Here is a 17,060-nt window from a genome sequence, read left to right on the forward strand (position 1 = left end):
GCACTGCAGAATGTTTATCCACTGGGCAGCTAAGCAACTATGTGTATAGTGTGACGTCAGATTTTTTCCTACTACTGGGCACATTCGAGAGTCCAGACACCATGATGGTTGAAGTCTGTTGCTCAGGCCTGGTACCGAGCGTACAGCAGGGAGCAATCAGTCAATTCCACAGAAAACAGTTTCCTCTGTTAGAAAGGTTTTCCATGACATTCTGCTGTCACTACCAGGCTCTGAGCAAGCCAGCACACACTTGTTATTATCACCTTTATCGTGAGTTATCCCCTGGTGGGAAGTCCATGAACTCGGACAGGGAAAAGACAACTTCTGACAGGAATGTGCATCCCTTTCGTGGTGATGCTAATATCATAAAACGCACTACAGTCTTTGCAGGTATCACAGAGCTGGGAGGTAGCTTAGTAGGCAAGGTGCTCGCCACCACAGATGATAGCCTCAGCTAGAGCCCTAGAACCCACATAATGGAAGGAGAAAACCAACTCCTGCAAGTTACACACGGGCACACATACACACACACACACACACACACACACACAGACACACACGCACACGCACACGCACACAGACACACACACACGCACACGCACACAGACACACACAGACACACACACACGCACACGCACACAGACACACACAGACACACACGCACACACACGCACACACACGCACACACACACAGACACACACAGACACACGCACACACACACACAGACACACACACACACACACACACACACACACACACACACACACAGAGTTTAAAAACCACATTTTCATGTTACCTTACAGACAGATCGAGTACTTTAAACACTACCATTTGGTTCAGGAAAGCATAGTAATAAGAGCCATTAGCGTGTGCTGTTAAATGCGCTACCCAAGCACATTTAGCACAGCCTTTTTTTTTTTTTTAAAGTATTTTGGTAATGTGTGTCGATATAATTGGCTTCTTTTATTTTTGTGCACTTAAACTCATTTATCTGGCTTCTGCCAACTGCTAAAATGGCCCAAAGGGAAGGAAATGCACTGGGGGGGGGGGGGGGAGACAAAGAAACGCCTACACCCCAACCACCATCGAGAAAAATACGCAGTGGATGCACCGAGACATCTGAGCTGCGTGTTGCTTCCACGGGGCTGACCATATTTTCATTCACTCTGAGGAGCAAAAAGATTTCCCTAAGAATGAAAATGGCTTCACCACTGAGCCCTGAAGACCATGGGTTTGGAGGAGGTTTCCAAGCATATACAGAGTCTACTCCTCTCACTTCTCCAGGTCTTCACCACCTCAGCTTTCCAAGTGGAGATTGGCCCTTCCATATCAGCTGTACTGACTCCATGGACACCGATACAAGTTGGCCAGGAATAGCAGCGGAATCAGCAGCACCTGACCAGAGGCTCCTTTAATCAGCTGATGGTCAAGGCCTAGAGAGCACCAATAAGAGTTTCAATGAGAATGCAGAGACCAGACCCGAATGGAGTTTGAGAACCACTGGCACCATCCAGGTTGTGGGCTCACACAGGAAAGGTTCCCAGAACACCCCAAAATCAAATTCTGCCATGTCTCCTTGGCCACCGATGGACCCTGGATGCATAATTCTAAATGAGTGTTCAGTGCCATGTAACACCGAGTTAACACAGGTTCTAGCCAGTTCCGCTCGGCACCTCCCGTGCCATTCGATAATTTTCTCCATCGTTCAGGCTAAAGGGAAAATAACAGGAGGGAAATGAGCCCTACGTTCTTCCCCCTCTCTTCCCTCACCCTTGTCTCTGATACTTAAACTCCAAGGCTAGTCAGCCCGCTACAGGCGTCTCAGACCCTCCTAATAGTCACAAGTCCACCTCAAGCCTCACATTGCAGACAGAACCTAGATTCCTTTGAAAAATGAAAATGCCCCAGTACGCTCATCTGAGGGTGTATGAGATGATGAAGTCTCCTGTTTTGTGTACAAACCCACCAGACTGCTGTCTACAGCAGGTGAGACAGGGGGCATTAAAGCAAGGGTTTTTGAGGTCCAGATGACCAGAGACTCAGAAAGAATGGAGAGTCTGGGACCCTAACTACCTAAGTAGAACAATTTAATCTTAGAAAATCACACGTTCCTCCTGAACAGACATTCTACCATGACAAAGAGAAGGGCCTAGCACATCCTTCTGAGAGTATTTTATCTCTAAAATGCTACAGAGCTCGGCTACGATACGACATAGCAGAGAGAGACTAGCGGTTCCTTAATCATCTAATAACTCTCTACATGTTATAGGGATCTGTGCCAACACATTCACCACAGTTAGATCTGACCTAGGAGAGGAGTTGTCTCAGAACTCCAAGGCCCTACAGTTGTGTGGCATTACTAGGAAACGGAATACCACAAATGAATTATCTAATGGAAAACATTCTAACCATCGCTAGCGATACAAAAGGCAATATGTGAGGACCACATGAGAGGAGAAACTTGCCTCAAAATCCCACGTGCACAGTGTGACCCAGAACAGGATTTCTAAAGCCATAGAGTCTATCTCGGGGTTCACAGAAAGAATACAAAATGTTAGAGCAATCATAGTAATATATTGCTATTAGTAAAAGACACTACAGGAAAATAATTGAGGAGGTGATATTGTTCACATAGCTGTGCATGTGGCTGCCAAGAAGGTGGGATTATGTCGTATTTCCTATACTCCCAATACGATCTCTCAATAAATTATTTCTAAAGTAAACCTCTCGCCATATATTTCCCAATTCTAAATATAAATATTTATAGCTATAAATATAAACACATATAGTGTGTTTTTAGATTGTGTGTGTGTGTGTGTGTGTGTGTGTGTGTGAGAGAGAGAGAGAGAGAGAGAGAGAGAGAGAGAGAGAGAGAGATATGCACAGTGTATACCCATGAACGTGTTAAGGGTGCAAGCATCCACATACACGTGCACAGAGGCCAGAGCAGGATATCAGTGTTACTCTATGACTCTCTTCTCCTTGTTCTCTTGGGATAGGGCTTCTAAATGCTTGGCTGAGCTAGCTTGCCAGTGAACTCTCTGCCCACCTCCGTTTCTCATTGGTAGGACAAGAGCAGCCATGCCTGGCTTTTGACATGAGTACCAAGGATTTGAACTCCGGTCCTCACGTTTGCAAGGCAAGCACTTGTACTCCCTGGGCCATCTCTCGGAAACCATAGTTGGGTTTTAGTCCTACTGGACTAAAGCTAGCAACAAATCTGCCCCAGGCTGGCTGTCAGGTTGACCTCTTTCCCATTGGCCATCTCTTCTGCCATCAGAGTGAGCATTTCTAAATGTTATCATTAAAGGTTGGATCTGGAAAGTCCAATAAGAACAAACTGCGAGAGTCCCAGTCCCATGGATGGTTCTGTTGAATGAAAGTGCCCCCATTAGTCCCCGAATGATGGTGATGTTTGAGGGCACTTAGGTGGGTCACTGAGGGTGGGTTTTGAGATCCAAAGTCGCACTCAACGCTGCTGGAAAGATAGCTCAGTGGTTAAGAGTGGTTAAAACTGCTCCCAGTTTCCAGCACCCACGTGTAGTTCACAGCCTTCATCACTCCGTTTCTAGAGGGTGGAAGTCCTCTTCGGGACTCCCTGGCCCTGAATAGGTGTGCTGGATATACAGACAAGTACACGTACACACACACACACACACACACACACACACACACACAATAAGGAAAACAATTCAGGAAGAACATCCAAAGTCAACCTGAGGCTTTCACAGGCATGTGCACATGTACACACGTGCTCACTTGCACACATGCAGATATAAATAAAACAAAAAAAGAGTAAAATAAATAAATGACTCGAAGTTTTGCTTTCTTCAGTTTACTCTTCTGAAGGACCTAAACTAGTCTCATGTCCACAAGCCTGGACTTGAGCTGTATTTGATGACAGTGGCCAAGAAAGGAAGGATTCTCATGACCTCGGAGGCCAAAGGGTGAACCTTTCCTCTTTTCGTTTTTGTCAGTCTGTTTATTTGTTTGTTTGTTTGTTTTTTATTGTTTATCTACAGTTGTGTTGTCGTTCCGTTGGTTTCTTTGTTTGGCACAGGGCTTTACTCCATAGCCGAGGTTAGCCTCACTCTTACTGGTAATCCTCCTGCCTCAGCATCCTAAGTGGACTGGATTACACCACTATGAATAATATCAGCTTTAACTGTTGTTTCCTTTGTGATTACAGTCAACTGGAAATTTGACTGTGATATTTACAAAATGATTCCACTGAGAGAGAAATTCTAGTTACAACGATCTGTGCTCCATTTTCTAATGTAAGGCTTTACTTTAGTCAATTTACTATTCCTCAATATGGCCAACTCACGGCTGTGATTAGAGCCTCAGCACAGAGTCACTTTATGTATATAAAACCCTAAATTGCACTAAAAGTTTACCAAAACGTTAGTACAATTGATCCCTAGAAACGTAAGCCAAGAAACTCAAAGTTCGTCTGCACTTACACAATAAGCTGACCCAATAAGAGAAAAACAACCAAAGCAGTTCTATAACCCCAGCGCTCAGCTGTCTGTGATGGCCCTAAGCCGGAGAACAGTTTGTTTGTGATTCTTGCAAGCGGTAGTTATTTCCTGTCTTAGACATGAATGTTTCTGAGAGTCACGCTTTAAAGGGAAAAAAAAATGATTTCTTCAAGGCTGACTTCTGGACCAGGAAGAACTTCAAAGCTGGATCCTAATCCCCCCCCCACCCAATCCCTGTGGCTATCAGAGGGTGGACACTTCTCAAGGTGCTTTCTCTGGCCTTAACAAAATAGCAATGATAATTTAAGAGAAGGAAGATTTATCTGGGCCCCTTGTCTTAGAGGTTTCTGCTCTAAGTCTACTGGTTGCGGTACTCTGCGGCCTCTGGATGGTGAGGTGGGGTGCGAAGACTGCTCAGTTCCCGGTGGCCAGGAAGCAAAAATCAGGGAGGAAGGAATCCCAGCATCACCTTCAAAGACAGCCTCACAGTCTCCCTGACCTAACAACTTCCTTCCTCTAGGGCTCACCCCTAACATCTCCACCACTTTCTAACAGCGCCACGGGCTGACAATGTACCTTTTGGCATACAGCCCTTTGAGGGCCTTGCGGAGCTGAACCATAACTATGGTAAGAATTAAACAAACACTGAAGCATGTGGAAGCGTGTTTAATATGATGAGCCAAGGGCAATGAAAATAATCAGCTGCTTCCGGGCAGCTGAGGCCTGCCAGCCTTTGCCAGAGCCTAATAGGCTATTAGACTCAGCCAGCATCTTCCCCAGACCCGTCCCCATTAGTGTCAAAGGCACAAGTCCAGTAGGTAAGGTATCAAGGAAACTGAAGCTGTTGGAAAAGTACGCAATAGACCCAGGAACGCCAGGTCAGGTAAATGGTCCCAGCACTCAAAGAGGCTAACAGCAACCCTGCTAGCTGCTTACACCATGGTTGAGACTGGCAGGACTGGAGCTTACTGGCAGGCACTAATTTCCTTGATTAGCATTTCCCTCCATGACCCTACTTAGCAGCAACTGGCCAGAGTAAGCCCTCTCTTCCTCACCCTCCTGTCCCCTCACCTGCTAGAGCATGAAACCTCTTAAGAATGCTACCACGTAGATGTCTGACGCTCAGGCACCTTCTAACCTACTTAGTAGTCTATTTCATAAGGACCAACAAAATAACTGATTATAATTAATAAGACAATTAAATTAATAACCAGTTGCTGTCTCCATGGTTATTGCGATTTAGAACACTCTGACCTGAAACTTAAGTCCAATTCTTAAAGATGCCCCATTGTTGCCCATCAACAGCCTTCAGAATGTAAAAATGCTGTAAAGAACACACAGAAGCAGTAATGTGCTGTTCAGGTGGTGAAGCACTAACCACGCAGGCCTGACAGCCTAAGCGTGATCACCAAATCGTGCGTGAAAAAGCCAGATGCCGGGCACACATCTGTAATCTCAGCACTCCAACAACTGAGATAGGACCATAAGGTAGAGTTGCCTGGAAGTTCATAGGCTTAGATGCCATCCATCTTGGTTTCTGAGACACGACCTGCTTTGGGTCTTGGGGGCCTGACTATCAGCCTAAGGATCGCTAAATGACCAAAAAGCTTCAAGGATCCACCTGTCTCTCTTGGAGTTAGGATTACAAGTGTTCACACCAAACAGGCTTTTCCTGTCGGTGTTTGGGATCAAACTCAGAATCTTAAATTTTTACTTTTAATAAACTGGAAGGAAAAACTTGGGATGGATATACACAATGTATCCAACAAAAATCATGATGTATAAAATTGTATACGGCAATGTGCCAAGCTTCCTTATTTACAGTAGAGATCGTGGAAACCAGAAACAAGAGGATGCTCATGAACCACGGCATCTCAAGGAAGTCTAAATCCCAGGACTAGGATTGGAAGCATAATTTAAACCCCTAGGTCTTAAAGTCTGACAAAATGCAACATCCACATGCAGAAACCCTAGCAAGGCTAACAACAGCATGTGGGGAGAAAGACAGGCCTACAGCTCAACAGCCCGATAGACAGGCACACCTTGCACCATACCCTGAGAAGAAATTCACTCAAGTTGCAAAGACGAGATAGAGCAGTGAGGAAGTTTTACTTCTGTTCAAAAGATTTTTTCCCCCCAGGACTTTGTCTCATGCTCACTATACGGTACAAAGGAATTAAAATAAGCACCACTTCTTGTGAAGAAATGGGAAGGAAAGGAAGGACAGCTATAAGAAGGCAACTCCTGGGAGAGCTACAGTGTGCTTCATCAATGATGGCGGCAGCCTCCCGTGAGGTCAGAACAGTGGCCAGATATTGTGGGATGATGTCACAGGTGAGGCAGGTACAAGACAGAATGAGGCCTGTCATTGGACGAGAAGGAAGGATGGGCGGGAGAAAAGTTTGAAGGAAGAGGAGGAGAGAGAGAGAGTAGCCGGGGACAACTTGGAAGCTGAGGTTAAGATCCCATGCTGTACCTTTAAAGGTTGTTGTGAACGTTCTTAAGGGATGGATGTGTACAGGGCTTTGTATGTTTAGGTGGGCAATTATATCTTATCAATTGGATTAAGGGTTATTGTGTTGTGTGTTCTTTCATGTAGAGGTTTAAGTGTAAGAAAGTGTGTGGCGGCTAGACACACTGAACCGCCACGGAATTGGGATGTGTGTTTCTGGCATGGAAACCTGCCTTGGGAACTAGATAGATAGAGAGATTGCTGACAGCTCAGAGAGAGGCCTTTGGCAGTGTGATATAGGATAGAGCAGAGCGGGTGAAAGGCTTTGCTGACTGAGACTTAAGATATCCAGCAGATATCTTGGGGCACCGCGGTGTCGGACCTAGGGGGATAAAGACAGCATTTTATTTTTTATATGTTTACAACAAGATATTACAAGGTTCTCTCTCTGTGTGTGTGTGTGTGTGTGTGTGAGAGAGAGAGAGAGAGAGAGAGAGAGAGAGAGAGAGATACTAAAAGCAGAGTACCCAAGTCAAAAGTAAAACTTAGAGAAGAGATAACAAAGTTTTTCTTATTCCTCCTCCTCCTCCTTCCTCATCCTCATCTCCCCATCCCCACACTGCCCCTTATTCTTATTTTTATTCTGATTCTGATTCAGAAAACACACAGACTTGAGGTCTGTCTGGAAGCCATATCCCGGAAAAGAATGAATATAAAGCAAAGCCATTTGCTGGCCATGGTGTTGTTCACCTTTAATCCCAGGATTCGGGAGTAGAGGTGGAGCTCTGAATTTGAGGACAGTTTGGTCCATACAGCAAGTTCCAGTCCATCCAAGTCTACCTAATGGTTGTCTCCAAACACCAAAAAGATTCACGGATTGAAAGAGCAGGTTCACACCTGAGGAAACAGACCTGTGAGGAAAGGTCAGGTATCCAAGGGTTCTCTGAAGGCCCAGTCTGAGAACTTCTTAAAAAGATGAATACAAGAAAGAGAAGGCTTGACTCCTGTCGCTGGGACAATAATTAACCAAGACAACAAGAGTGAATTAAGACAGACTGCCAGAAAACATCCTCTTATGCCACATCAGCAACCGCCACAAATACTTGGAAGGTACAGGCCAGAGAATCAGCTTCAGGTCCTCAGCTACATACCAAGTTCAAGGCCAAGCTGTGCTACTTAAAATCCAGTCTCAAAACAAACAAAACAAAATAGAAAAGAAAAGAAGACAAACAACCGAACAACATGGTATTTGCCCGCAACTTGCTGATTCTCAGCTGCAAATAAAGTTCTATCAATATCCACATCATTAGAATTGAAGAAGTGGTTTCCCGCACTACTCTGCCCCATCTATGAGGTAAAAAAAAATCTTTTGTGTCAGGAGCTTAAAGCAAAACTGGTCCACTCTGACAAACACAGTTTGCAAAATTGATGGGCAATGTCAATCTTGTAACTAATCATTTTCTTTACTTTTCTGCACAAAAGGACAGATGGAGACAAATTTGCATCCAAAGGTTAACAAGGCAACAGACAGAACATCATCTATCAAACAGGCAAGAGTTTAGTAGCACATGCTATGGCGGCCTTTACTCCCAGCCCTCTAGAGGCAGGGAGAGCCAACTAAGTACAAAGTCAAGATATCTGGTCTACACTGTGAGTCCCAGACCACAGCTACCTCAGGAAATTCAGTGTGTGTGTGTGTGTGTGTGTGTGTGTGTGTGTGTGTGTGTGTGTGTGTGTTATTCAACTCCTACCTAATTCTCTACCTTCCTCGACTTTTTTTTAGGAAATATTTTCTCCATTTAAAATAATCTTCCCCATGGGCTAGGCATTTAGCAAGGAAGCGGTCAGTTCCCATGCCCCTAGCTCTTACACTGTAAATAACTGGGTGAAGTTTTAAAAGTTAATCCATCTCCAGACACTTCCCATAAGAAACACCAACATTGGCTAAGGCTCCTAGACTCATACATTACGGGAAGTAAACGATTAACAGATTGTGTTTAATTTTCAGTGAAAGTAATGTAAATGAAAATAGCACTAACAGGGAAAGCCACAGACCAGTGTACTTAGCCTTCTAATTCTCTAGACTTTCCTTTAACATAGGTGCATGTCCCAACTCAGAGTCACTGCGATTCAACCATATGAGGTCAGTAAGAGCCACCAAGTACCATGTGTATCTAAAAAGGAATCAATAATTTTCTTCCTCTTCTTCCTCCTCTTCTTCCTCCTCTTCCTCTTCCCCCTCCTCTTCCTCTTTGTCTTCCTCCTCTTCTTTCTCTTCCTCCCTCTTGTTCATTTTTTTTCTTTCAATTAATGCTGGGAGATAGAATCCAAAGCTCTGCTGGACAAAGCTACACTGAGCTACAATCGCAGTCCCACGGTGGAATGCTCTTCCCACTGTGTGTATGCCCGTGTGTGTGTATGAGTGTGTCTGTGTATAACTTGCACACAGGTATGTGCCTACACTTGCCCATGCTGTACTCATGCAGAGCCCGAAGAAAGACATGAGAAATCTTCTCTATCCCTCTCTACTTCGCCTTGGGAAGTAGGGCATCCCACGGAACCTAAGGCTTGCCATTTTAGCTCCCAAGCTCCACCTGTCGGATCCACCTGTTGCCAATCCCCAATGCTAGGGCTATAAGCACACAAGTCGTCTTAGTTTAGTTTCTGCTGCTGGGATAAACATCATGGCCAGAAGCCGTTTTGGGAGGAAAGGGTTTACTCCACCTTACAGGAGAAGGCAAAGTAGGAACTTGAGCAGAAACCGTAGAGGAATATGCTTACAGGTGTGCTTCCTCTGGCTTGATCAACTGGCTTTATTTTACAGCCTAAACCCACCTACCAAAGGATGGCAATGCACACAGTGGGCTGCCCGCCACCCACATCTATTAACTATCCAGAAGATGCTTTTTCACAATCGGTTTGCCGTCAGAACTCAGGTGTTATGAAAACCACCACTAATTCAAAGCCAAAATGGGAAAGGAAAAGACATCAACATCATTGTAATTAGACTTGTAGATTCCAGCAAGCCCATGACTGGCCACCTGCTCTACAAATGTGGTGACATTGACAAACGAACCATCGAAAGGTTTGAAAAGGAGGCTGTCGAGATGGGGAAGGGCGCCTTCAAGTATGCCTGGGTCTTGGACACACTGAAAGCTGAGTGTGAGCGTGGTATCGCTGCTAACACCTCCCTGTGGAAATCAGAGACCAGCAAACACAATGTGACTATGATAGATGCCCCAGGACACAGAGCCTGCATCAAAACCATGATTACAGGCACATCTGAGGCTGAATGTGCTGTCCTGATGGTTGCCGCTGGTGTTGGTGAAGTTGAAGCTTGTATCTCTTAGAACGGGCAGATCTGTGAGCGTGCTCTTCTGGCTTAACACCCTGGGTGTGAAACAGCTAATTGTTGGTGTCAACAAAATGGATTCCTCCGAGCCACCACACAGTCAGAAGAGATACGAGGAAATCGTTCAGGAAGTCAGCACCTACATTAAGAAAATCGGCTACAACCCTGACACAGTAGCATTTGTGCCAGCTTCTGGTTGGAATGGTGACAACATGCTGGAGCCAAGGGCTAATGTACCTTGGTTCAAGGGATGGAAAGTCACCTCCAAAGATGGCAGTGCCAGTGGCACCATGCTTCTGGAAGCTTTGAACTGTATCCTGCCACCAATTTGTCCATCTGACAAGCCTCTGCGACTGCCCCTTCAGGATGTCTATAAAATTGGGGACATTGGTAATGTCCCCGTGGGCCGAGTGGAAACTGGTGTTCTCATGACATGGTGGTTACCTTTGCTCTAGTCAACGTAACAACTGAAGTCAAGTCTGTGGAAATGCACCGTGAAGCTTTGAATGAAGCTCTTCCTGGGGACAAGGTGGGCTTCAACGTAAAGAACGTGTCTGTCAAAGATGTTAGACGTAGCAATGTAGCTGGTGACAGCAAAAATGACCCACCAATGGAAGCAGCTGGCTTCACTGCTTAGGTGATTATCCTGAACCATCCAGGCCAATTTAGTGCTGGCTATGCTCCTGTTCCGGATTGTCACACGGCCCACATAGCATGCAAGTTTGCCGAGCTTAAAGAGAAGATCGATCGTCGTTCTGGTAAGAAGCTGGAAGATGGCCCCAAATTCTTGAACTCTGGTGATGCTGCCATTGTTGACATGGTCCCTGGCAAGCCCATGTGTGTTGAGAGATTCTCTGACTATCCTACTCTTGGTCGTTTCGCTATTTGTGACATGAGGCAGACAGTTGCTGTAGGTGTCATCAAAGCCGTGGACAAGAAGGCTGCAGGAGATGGCAAAGTCACCACGTCTGCCCAGAAAACTCAGAAGGCTAAATGAATATTATCCCTAACATCTCCCACCCCAGTCTTAATCAGTGGTGGAAGAACGGTCTCAGAACTGTTTGTCTCGGTTGGCCATTTAAGTTTAATAGTAAAAGACTGGTTAACGATAACAATGCATGGTAAAACCTTCAGAAGGAAAGGTTTTGTGGACCTTTGTGTGTGTGTGTGTGTGTGTGTGTATGTGTGTGTGTGTGTGTGTGTGTGTGTGGCAGTTTTAAGTTATTAGTTTTCAAAATCAGTACTTTTTAATGGAAACAACTTGACCAAAAATCCGTCACAGAATTTTGAGACCCATTAAAACAAATTTAATGAATGAGAAAAAAAAAATCAATCAAGAAGATGTCCTGCCCCCAAGAACTAGAAAGATGGCTTAGTGGTTAAGAGCACTTGTTGCACGTACAGAAGACCCAAGTTTGGTTTCCAGCACCCACATGGCAGATCATGACCATCAGTAACTTCAGTTACAAGGGATCCAGAGACCTCTTCTGGACACACTGCATGCATGTGGAGTGCTTACATACGTGCAAAGAAAACACTCATTATACACATAAAATAAAAATAAATCAATCTTTAAAAAAGTTTCTAAAAGAAAGAAAAAAGGAAGGGAGGGAGGGAGTTCAAAAGAAAGAGGTAGATAGATAGATAGATAGATAGATAGATAGATAGATAGATAGATGAATGGATGGATAGAGATGAATAAATTAAATAGATGATAGATGAACAATTACATAGATAGATAGATAGATAGATAGATAGATAGATAGATAGATAGATAGACAGACAGACAGACAGGCTTACACGACTCACACAGACATACACACAGACCAAGTCAATGGATGCTACATTCAATCGATACTCTTTCTTCCCAGGTATGTCAAGTTAACAACCACGATTAACCATCACATAGATCTTGTTCACCTTTTATGTGGGTTCTGGGGATCCAAACCCAGGTACTCTGGCTTTTATGGGGAGCACTTATGCAGTGAGCCATCTCCCCAGTCCTCTCCCTTCTCTCTCCCCCCACCTTTCCCTCACCCTTGAGAGAAAAAAAAGTGAAGAAAGAACTACCTGGGGAGAAGTATCCTGAAACACTTCAGCTGCTTCTTCCATTTCAGAGGATGAAGTGCACAGGAAAGGATCTGATTAGCCCAGCAAGGGGGCCAGTCTGAAAGGACCATGAGCTCACAGGGCCGCTGTGTCCTCACCTGTCAAGTGGCAAGAGAACAGCTGTTCCTAAGACTGGGGGCGATCCCGTGGGCAATCCTGAGGGCTCCGGCATCCACAAGTGTTTTCTTTCCAGGCAGGTTCCTGCTGGTGCCTCACTGTCTGAATTCATGCATGGCAGCCTGGGCCCTGCTGGATTGCTTTCTCCAGGGGCAGGTAGTGCTGAACACCAGCTGGTACAATGGCATGAAAAAGGACATGAGAATGCCCATGGTACCGTCTCTCCTACAAGGCTACCTTGTCCAAATGTCTACTGAAAGGCAATGGCCTGACCTAATATTCTCTGAAAACAAAGCATTGCCAAGCGGGTGAGCAGACCAAGGGCAGAGAAATGTGAGGTTAGAGTTCGCTAGCCCCAGATGGTGTCGCAATGTAGTCAAATCAAGCCAAGTCCTCTCTTTTACCCACACCCAGGCCCCAAAACCTGAGTCCCCACCTCCACCCCTGCTTGGCCACATTTTCACCATAGCTGCCCACACTGCTGTGGAGTCTGCTGCAGTGCCTTGACCTATTGCCCTGCTAGGCCTCAAGGAGTGACCACAAGGAACAGCCATAGCGGGGGTGGGGAAAAAAAGAGGAAGATGGACAGACAGGTCAAGGACCTGCTTCTCATCCTGTTTTTAAGATCACAGCAGATATTGACAATCAAAGGCCCCTTTTAGCTGCACTTCGGTCTTTGTCTTCCCACAAAGCAGGCTTACTTTCCAAAGTTTCCAATAAGCAAATTAGCTACTTTGGGTCACAAAGCAAAATGTGGGGGAGGTTGGCTCAATGTTAGGGACTTGCCTAGTATGTGGAAGTCTCTGGGTTTGAGCCCCACCAGTACCTCCAAAAGACTAAGAAATATCAATATAAACATAATTGATTTCACAAAGCAAGGTAACTGGACATCGTTTTACCAAGGGAGGCTGGGTAAGCCACTAAACCTCAGACCCCTTATCTAGTTTGGGATTTTGTTTTCTTTTCTTTTCTTTTTATTTACTTATTTAAGTACACTGTAGTTGTCTTCAGACACACCAGAAGACATCAGATTCCATTACAGATGGCTGTGAGCCACCATGTGGTTGCTGGGAATTGAACCCAGGACCTCTGTAAGAGCAGTCAGTGCTCTTAACCGCTGAGCCTTCTCTCCAGCCCGGTTTTATTTTGTTTTAAGGAAAAGGAATAAAGTCTTAACACAAGCATGCTGTTACCCAGCTACACCCATAATCCCAGTTCCAAGAGTTCTGGAAAGGGATTAAGAGTCTATACCATGGCCCCAAATTGAAGGAGGTGTCCACTCCCCTGATCAAGAACAGTTCTACAGGCTAGATTTTCATTACCAACATCGAAGGCTTTGTCACGAGTACATTATGGCCGTCCGTGAGCAAAGCAGCAGCTCAACCCTGAAATAGGTTAGAAAAGGTGTCCAGGTCTCTTCCAGCCAGTGACCGGAGGGGGTGGATGGGAGGAGCCACCAGGCTGTTCAGAGAGGGAACACGGAAGCCAGACATGCTGCAGGATTTTACTGGCTCTCCCAGGACTGGAGCCACCAGGAACATTCTTATGCCTTGAGTAGCAGCTTTTCATTTCTAGATTTTTCAGAGTGAGTCTGGTGTTCACTCCCAACACTGGCTGGCTCCCTCTGGTCTGGGCAGGCTGCCACTGAATCACAAGGGCCACTCAAAGATTCTGGTGTTTTTGTCTTAAGCTGTGGAGAACCCTAAGCTAAACGAGTGAATATTCACTAGCCACCTTCCCTGTCCTTCCCCTCCCTGCACCTCCATTAAAATGACACTCGAGATTTAATTTCGAAGTTAGGCTACTCTGGATGGATAAATAAATAATGTGCATACTATAAATAAGTATGAATATTAATGTGATGAAAATATTAGGAAAGTGGCTCGCCTGGAGAACTGACTGGATAGTTTTTCTTTATAAAACAAGAAAGAACCCTTGCCCTAAACTCTACATGTTAGAGGTCTTCCTTCTGACCCCTTCTAGACCCATGGGGATCTCAGAATCTTGCAGACACACATACCCAGGCCCAAGCACACAAACCCATGCAATCTCCTTCTATCGTAGACACTCGAGTTCTGCAATCTGCTTAAATGAGCCCTGTACTCACTCACTGGCCAGGGCTGGACCACACCAAGTGCATCAGGACTGAATTTTATCTGTTGTCTTGTTTGGTTTGGTTTGTTCTGTTTTCAGACAGGCCCCACGAAGTAGCCCTGGCTGACCTGAAACTCACTGGGATCTACCTACATCTGACTCCCGATGAATTAAACTAAATGGAACTAAAGGTGTGTACCACCCCACCAACCTTACAGGCGGTTTAGGGACAGAGAACATGGAAGTTGAAGCAGGTAAGCACAGGTGAGTGCAAAGCCCCTCTCAGGAAGGAACTGAGCCACCAAGAGAAGGCAAATCCCCAAGCCTATGAGCTGACTCCAGGGGCCAGTTCTCCTGGATCCATGCTCAGGCACAGGACTCGGATGAGCTGTAGTTTAATTGAGGCTGGCTCACTGACTTGCAAGTATATTTGTTATTTTCTTAGCATCAGAAATCCTGTTTCCCACAACCCCCAGTTATGATTGAGCACGTGGCTCTCTTGCCACAAAGCACATTCCTCAACCTCCCCACAGATAAACGAAGCCCAGTTGAGTAGCAACAATTGCAGCATTTACGTATTCCTGCTGTCCTTTACAAAGGGAAATGACGTCTTTCTTTTGAAATTTCCCTTCTCCCCTTTGCGTGGACTGTGCAACTTGGACAGAGCTGAAGGACTAGAAAACAGGAAAGAGCCCTGGGGTTGAAGAGGCAGTTCAGTGGTTAGAGCACATACAGTTCTTCATGAAGACAAGGGTTCGGTTCCCAGCACCCATATTGGTGGGCTCACAATCAACTCTAACTCCAGGACCAGAAGATCCAACCCCCTTTTCCGGGCATACATGTTGGTTCACATAAACTCATATAGGCACACACACATACACACAAACAAATAAGTCAGTTATTTTTTTTTTAAAGAAAGGAAGAGGGAACCCTGAGTCCTGAGAGACCCTTAGCCTCATCTGCTCCCTTCGCCCACCAAAGCTGACAAATAAGATGAGAAAAATTAATGGTGATCCTATTTGAGCCACTGCATTTTGAGGTTTCTTCGTCACACAGTTTAAAAATCTCTCTACCTAGTGCATTTGCATATGATCTAAATCAACTGCTTTATAGTTAAATTTAGCAGGCCATGTGGCAATATCAGACAACTATCAGGATCACAGCTGAAAGAACAAAGTACCACTCCAGTCCAGTGAGAGGGAGCAGAAAGGGGGAAAAAGAAAAACAAAGCCACAGAGGAGGGACATTGTAAGAAGCAGTCGTGATTTCAAGACGTCCTTCCAGAAAATTGTATCAGGTAAATAACAGAAGGAAACAATAAAAGAGGTCCCATATGCAAATGAGCCGGAGCATCCAAAGTCCACTAGGTGAACTGAAAGTGCTTGGTCTTTCTTAGATGCTCTTCTGATTTAAAGGCATCAAAAACAAACAGAAAGAAGCCCAGAGCACCTGCCTACACCCCAGTACTCAGGGAGCAAGAGAGAGAGAGAGACGCTTTGTTGGAGAGTGGCATGAACTACATGGCAAGACCCTGGCTCAAAGCAAACGTCAACAGATCTAGATATATTGGATATATTTAAGAAATGAAAGCAGGAGTGTAGAGGTGGAGCAGCTAAATGTCCTTGCTTTGCAAGCGCAAGGACAGGACATAAGTTCAAATCACATAAAAGCCAGGCACAGAGGTCAGGCTGGCAAGATGTGTCAGAGGATAAGGGACTTGCCCCCTGACGATGCAAGCCTAGGAACCTAAGTTTGCTCCTCAAAACCCTCATGACAAACTCTGAGAAGTAATTTGTTCTCTGACCTCACACGTATGCACAGCATCCTACTAAAGCATGTGCATACACACACATACACAGACACAGATACACACACACATACACAGATATACACACACAGATACACACACACACATACAGATACACACACAGATACACACACACAGATACACGCACACACACACACACTCCCATACATGCACCACACACACACAGATACACACACACATACAGATACAGATACACACACAAAGACACACACAGATACACACACAGATGCACACACATATACACACATACACACATACACACACACAGATACACACACATACACAGATACACACACACAGATACACACACACACTCCCATACATGCACCACACACACACAGATACACACACACATACACAGATACACACACAGACACACACACACATATACACACACAGATGCACACACATACACACACACAGATATACACACAGATATACACACACATATACACAGATAGACACACAGATACACGCACACACGCACAGACACACACACAGATACACATACACACAGACCACACACGCACAGACACACACACACACACAGACACACACACAGATACACATACACACAGACCACACACGCACAGACACACACACAGATACACATACACAGATACACA

At 45.2% G+C, this 17,060-nt stretch overlaps 1 protein-coding gene and 1 pseudogene across 6 annotated transcripts in view; one reads left to right on the forward strand and one right to left on the reverse strand.

The window, feature by feature from the left end:
* Utrn (utrophin) overlaps window positions 1-17,060 on the reverse strand; it is a 503,427-nt gene that overhangs the window by 454,372 nt on the left and 31,995 nt on the right. The window contains exon 1 of one of the 6 annotated variants that reach the window (XM_039101949.2): window positions 12,494-12,904. The exons of 4 other annotated variants lie outside the window; for them this stretch is intronic. The gene's annotated coding sequence lies outside the window, so the exon portion shown is untranslated. Of the gene's footprint in view, window positions 1-12,356; window positions 12,473-12,493; window positions 12,905-17,060 lie in introns of those variants that run through there. One more of the 6 variants, XM_039101947.2, reaches the window with a different exon arrangement.
* LOC134482576 (elongation factor 1-alpha 1-like) lies at window positions 3,989-11,423 on the forward strand (annotated as a pseudogene).

Source organism: Rattus norvegicus, chromosome 1 (genome assembly GCF_036323735.1).
Source record: "Rattus norvegicus strain BN/NHsdMcwi chromosome 1, GRCr8, whole genome shotgun sequence".
NCBI lineage: Eukaryota > Metazoa > Chordata > Mammalia > Rodentia > Muridae > Rattus > Rattus norvegicus.